Source organism: Mus caroli, unplaced genomic scaffold (assembly GCF_978045245.1).
Source record: "Mus caroli unplaced genomic scaffold, Mus_caroli_1 scaffold_13, whole genome shotgun sequence".
NCBI lineage: Eukaryota > Metazoa > Chordata > Mammalia > Rodentia > Muridae > Mus > Mus caroli.
Genome location: NW_028227268.1, coordinates 4,948,581 through 4,954,973, shown reverse-complemented (window position 1 = coordinate 4,954,973; position 6,393 = coordinate 4,948,581).

Sequence of the window (6,393 nt, the reverse complement as noted above, 5' to 3'; positions counted from 1 at the left end):
TATGCTGGTTGGTTTTTGTCAACTTGACACAAACTAGAGTCGTTGGAAGAGAGAACCTTCATTGAAAGGATACCTCCTTCTCTTGATTAACGATTGACATAGGAGGGCCCAGTCCACTCTGGGCAGTGACAGCCTGGGGCAGGTGGTCCTGGGTTCTATAAGAAAGCAGACTGAGTAAGCCACGGGGAGCCACACAGTAAGCCATAGCTCTCCAAGGCCTCAGCTTGAGTTCCTGCCTTGGCTTCCCTCAGTGATGGACAGTGACTGGGACAGGGAAGCCAAATAAACTTTCCTCCCAAGTTGCTTTTGGTCATGGTCTTCATCCCAGGGATAAACACCTATAAAGGATGCAGAGTCCGACTAAGGCAATCCATACTGATGGAAGTCAGAAAAACCCTGCTGTGGGGAAAGACTTGCGTCTGGGACTTGCACAGCAGACAGACACCCAGAGCCGTTCATTCGCTTAACATAAATTCTACAAGAAACACACCATGCATGTATTATGGGATGTATTGTTTGTCCCATTTGTAAAGTCCAAGACAGTAAACCAAAGCTCTGAAAGAAGAGATGGCAGAGTGCTTGCCTGGTATGCACAAACCCCTGGGTTCAGTCTCCATCACCATGGAAACAAGACATATTGCCACAGGCCTATCATCCCAGCACCTGGGGGGAAGAAACAGGAAGATCCAGTGTTCAAGGTCATCCACAGCTGCCTGGTGAGTTCAAACCTTTCTCCCACTCACAGGTCTCAGGACATCCAAGTACTCCTCAATATCCATCAATGCCCCTCAGTGCCCCTCAGTACATCCCAGTACCCTTCAGTCGCCCTCAGTGCCCCTCAGTACTCCCCAGTGCTCCTCAGTCACTCTCAGTACTCCTCAGTACACCTCAGTGCTTCTCAGTACCCTCTCAGTGCTCCCCAGTACCCCTCAATACTCCTCAGTGTTCCTCAGTACTCCCTCAGTACTCCTCAGTACCCTTCAGTACTCCTCAGTACCCCAGTACCCCTCAGTGCTTCTCAGTACCCCCTCAGTGCTCCCCAGTAACCCTCAGTACTCCTCAGTGCTCCTCAGTATTCCCTCAATACCCCTAGGAGCTCCCCAGTGCCCCTCAGTACTCCTCAGTACCCCTAGAAGCCCCTGAGTATTCCTCAGTGCTCCTTAGTACTCTTCAGTACTCCTTAATACCCCAGTACCCATCAGTGCCCCTCAGTACCCCTCAGTGCCCCAGTGTCCCTCAAGATCCCTGAGACAGATGCTGGCTGCTAAGAACAGCTGCAGATCTGAACGGCAAGAGGCAGACAGGTGGCAGGGAGGCAAGGTCAGTCTGCAACCCCACCGAGTGGAGATCTTTCTACAACGCAAATCACAGGGCCACCTGGTCACCATGAGACCACGCTTCGGTCTTGATGATGCTTTTCAAGGGCTCACAGCGGTAAAGCGGTCAGACCCTGATCCTTGCTACCCTTTCCCTCGCCGTTCCCAGTTGTAGGGCTTTATTTGCTTTGTCTTCATTCATTGCAGTTGTGCCATCCAGAAACTGTCCCTGTTCCTACTCCTTCAGGGACTGACAGCCCACCTTGCACATGGGAAACCCAGGCATGGGTCTCTTCTTTGAAAACCCCCTGGCAGTGGGTAGGCCTGGAGTTTTTAGTTCTGGATAGAGCCTTGGCTGTGCTGGGGCAAGGGCATATCCGTAGATGACTGGATTAGGTGTAGGCCCTTTGAGGAGCCAGCCCATTGTTTTCAGATATGTGGGGGTACAGGAGAAGATCCGTGTTTTCATCCTGGGGGGGACTCCTTCCTGCCTGGCGCTGCCCACCTCCTGGAAAGGGATGTTTTCTGCTCAAGAGTCCCTGGGTGTCACTGAAACCAAAGCTTCGTGTTCTCTGGCTCAAAACACAGGAAAGAAATTGTTTCCTAAATGGAAAGGCACGAAAACAGCCATGGGAGAGAGGTCGTGGGAGACACTTCCCAAGTACCTCAGAGTCCTTGGCAGTACGAAGCAAGAACACTCATGTTTAAATATGCCTTGTCAAGGCTCATTTGGTAGTTAGATTGTCGTGTGGTAACAAAGTTGAAAGGAATGAAGGCAGCCTACAAAAATAAAACGATCACACCAGGACTGGGGTTGGAGGTGTATGGCACTTGCCTAGAGTGCCCAAGGGCCTGGGTTCTATTGCCAAAAAGCAAAAAGAAATCACATCCCTGGAAGCACAGGGTGGGGGTGGAGGGTGGGTGGGGTGGGGGGTGGAGGGTGGAAGGATGGGCTCCACTTGTTGGAATAGATCAGTTTGTTAGAGAGGAACCTAGGGTGAGCAATCTGAAGGCTGTCAGAGCAGCCTAAGGCCAGCCCACAGCCAGCCTCAGAGCGAGAAGAAACTATCCTCCTGGAGATGTAGATGATGGGAAGGGAGCTGTGGAGAGGGAGAGGACCAGGCTCCAGGGCTCTGAGCTGACTGCGGCCTGGACTCTGTAGGGTGGTATATAGCTGAGAGCTCAGATTTGTAACACCCTTTTCATACTGAGACTGTGTAAGAACTGACGCAGCATGCCTGCTAGAAACTGGGGCTTTCAATCTAAGATTGAAGGGCTGTCTCTCCTCTCCTTTCCTTCTCCCTCCCTCTCCCCATCCCTCTTCTAACCCTTCTCTTCCTCCACTTCTTCTTTCTTCCCCCTCTCTTTCCCTCCTACCCTCTCTCATCTATCTCTTTCTTTCTCCCTTCTCCAACCCCCACCTTTGGGTCACTAGGCATAGACCCAGGACCAAGCCAGTGTTCTATCTCAGCCATACCCCAGTCCAGGGAGGGGATATTTGCTTGCTTGTTTGTTTTGTCAGTAACAGGATGTTTCAACAAGCTTGGAACTTTACAGGCTGTCCCCAAAGCCTCCTCCCATCCCTTCTAGGACCTGTCTTGCAGGGTACTTAATGGATCTTCCACCCAGCCTCATGGATTGCTGCAGATATGAGTGGGGGCTGGGCTATGAGTGATGCTAGTCTGTCCCTCCCACATCTCCTCTTTCTTCTCCCCCACTACGGGTTGCTAGGCTTTGATCCAGGCCCATGCTCTATCTCGGCTCTGCCCCCACTTCAGTGAAGGGATATTCGCTTGTTTATTTATCTAATCCATTTGGGGTGTGTATGTGTGAGCATGTGTGTATGTGTAAGTGTGTGTGGGTGTGCATGTGCATAAGTATGTGTGGGTGTGCATGTGCATAAGTATGTGTGGGTGTGCATGTGTGAAAATATGTGTGTATCAGAGTATATGTGTGTGTAAATGTGTGTATGTGTGTGCAGGTGCAACCTCAGGCCTTCACCATGCTAAGCAAGAGCCAGCTATATTCCTAATGTATGGCTTAGTTGGTTTGTGGTTTTGCGTGTCTGTGGCGCCACTGTGCATGGGGCTGCAGGCTGGAGGGCAGACCTCTTCCTTAACAGCTCTCCTTTGTTTCATTTTGAGATGGCTTCTCTTCCTGAACTTGGAACTCACTGATCCTGCTGGATTGAGTGCCCAGCTGACCCTCCCCAGGAATCCTTCTCTGTCTCTCCCCAGCACTGAGGTGACACGTGACAGACACTATGGCTTCTTACACGTGTGGGAGGAATTCAAACTCCAGCCATCAGACTTGTGAGTTGGGCAGTATACTGACCAAACCATTCCTCAACACCAAACCAACCTTACTTTTTTGAGACAGGGTCTCGCTTAGCCCAGGCTGGAACTTATAACAATCCTCTTACCTCAGTCTCTTGAGTGCTGGGACTATAGTTGTGTACCACACACACACACACTGCACACACACACACACACACACACACACACACTCCTACACTCCATCTTTACAAAATTGGATCTGAAGCATCCTCTTGGGGTGTCAGTTAAGGGGATCCACCCAATGGCTTCTGTCTTTCCCCACTTTCCTGGGTCAAGGATCTTCAAGTCACCTGTGTGTGGGGATACTTTTGAAGACTTGCAGAGACCCAGCTGACAACTCTTGTCAGACAGTGGTGAGTTCTGTGGTTTTGCGTTTTGATTCTTTCTTTGTTAGTTTGTTTCTTTTTTGCGCCTTCTCACTGTCCCCCAAGGCCACCCTGGAGCTAACTCACTGTCCACACAGCAGCATGGGTGACTAAGGAGAGTGGTCACTTTCATCAGAGTCGATGAATTATTCAGACCCTCACAGGTCAAGCCTGAGACAAGCACTTTCCCTGGGGAGTGAGCCTGTCACCAGTGAATTGCTCAAGAGAGATGGCCTCTTTGTGACCCTGGATATCTCCTTTAGAAAGCAACACTTTATAGATTTGGGAATTGGATACATTTGGTTACTATAGAGCTGGGGGGCAAAGGGAGGGGAAGGGGGCCTGGATTGAGGCATTTTTAGTTAATCTCCACTGTCAAATTGACTGGATTTAGAATCACCTAGAAGATGTAGGCACAACTTTGAGCTGTTGTCAGGAGATATTTCCAACAGAATTAAGGAGGAGGAAAGACTCACCCTGAGCGGCATGACGTCATAGGCTAGAGCAGTGGTCCTTAGCCTCCCTGATGCTGCAACCCTTTAATACAGTCCCTCAGGTTGTGGTGCCCCCAACCATAACATTATCATTGTTGCTAAATGGTAACTGTAATTTTGCTACTGTTATGAATTGTAACATAAATATTGAATGCAGGATATCTGATATGCAACTCCTGTTAAAGGGTCATTTGGGTCATGACCCAAAGGTTGAGAACCCCAGGGCTAGCGCCTTGGAAGGAGCAAAGATGTGGTTGGGAGAAAGCCAGCTGTGGTGGCTAATGTTGATTGCTGATTGAAGAGGATCTAGAATCACCTAGGAGACTAACCTCTGGGCCCTGGGTTGTTGAGGTGGGAGGGCCTCGTTGGCACCGTTGGCACCATTCCACAAGCCATGCATGGTCTTACCAAATTACAAGGCGAAAGTGAGCTCACCTCTCTGCTTCCTACCTGTGGTGACTGCAGACCTGAAGTGACGATGGACTGCTTCAAGCTCCCACCATCGTGACTTCTCCACTCCTGCCATAAGGTTGTCATAGCGACAAGACAAAACCAATATCTAATGAGTATATTCACAAGTCTCTGCTTCCTGTCCACCATGGTAGGCCATCTGCTGGACATTGCCATAATGTTCTGCCAAGTACACAGGGCTAAAGGAGCCCAGCAAGCCCTCCAAAACTGTGAGACAAAATAAATTCCCCACCCTGAAGTCATTCTGTCAGGTCTGTTCACCCCAGAAACGGGGAGAGCACCTCACACAGCCATCTCTCTGGGCTTCCCTCAGACTGTGGAGTCCTCACCCTGGAGATGGCAAGCTGTGTAAGACAGAACACTTGGGCTCCTCACAATGCCTCTCAGGAGGACACAGCATGGTGAGCCCCTCCAGAAAAGGCTGCTCTGACAGTGGCCAACCCTTGCACAAGGACCACCTTAAAGTTCCTTTCAGCCTGGAACAAGAAGCCAAGGGCTTAGAGGTTGGAAGCAAAATTGCTTGTCTCTGGGGCAACAGGATGATGAGACTAACCTGATTTTTCCAGTCTGGGCCTGTGGTGGTCAGTGCCCATGTGGCTGGATACGGTATGAGCCATGAAGGGTGAGCACAGCCAGCAGCTGCCCAAGACCCTGGAGAAAGTCTGTTTTCCTGCAGTGTCCCTTCATCCTAGTGCTCCCTCCCTACAGTGCTCCACAGCGTGTCTCTCTCTCTCCTCCATGAAGATTCTAAGGCAGTCATCTTCAGCTATATATCCAACCCACTTCCTCAGAGTGGGCCAAGGGGTGTTGTGAAAAAGTACCTCCAGTTGTCAGGCAAACAGCAGGTCTGTCCCGAGCCAGCAGGACTGTCTGTCACCCTAATTACAAGGGATGGTGAAGAAAGGCACGTGACTCATTAATGAGGCTTCTAATCTCTGCCCAGTGTGGGGCTGTCCCCCCAGAGCCTCCCACGTGCTCAGTAGAATGGGCATTTTCTGTTATGTAATTTGCTCCTGGGTGTCACCAAATCCCAAGGTAACAAAAGCTCAGACCAATTCCAGCTTCGGGTCCAGGAATGGCACTCAACCTAGGGAGAGCTTTTTCCCCTGTGGAGTCTGAGATAAGACGCACTTCCTAAGTCAAGGTTATAATTATGTCTCCTTCCTGTAATTGTACTAATGTGCATGCTGGCACGCCCACAGGCCGGCCACCTAAAGCTGCCGTCTATATTTGGTTTGTATTGCACACACTGCTTGCTCCACAGTGCCTGCCTTATTATGCAGGAAGTGCAGGCTTTGACTGGCACGTTAATCCCAGGGGACTTCAGATAGGATAGAAATAACTAATACCTTCCAAGAACCATCCTACTGCTGCCAACATGATGAAGGCCGCCCAGGTTTTGCCAGCTTCC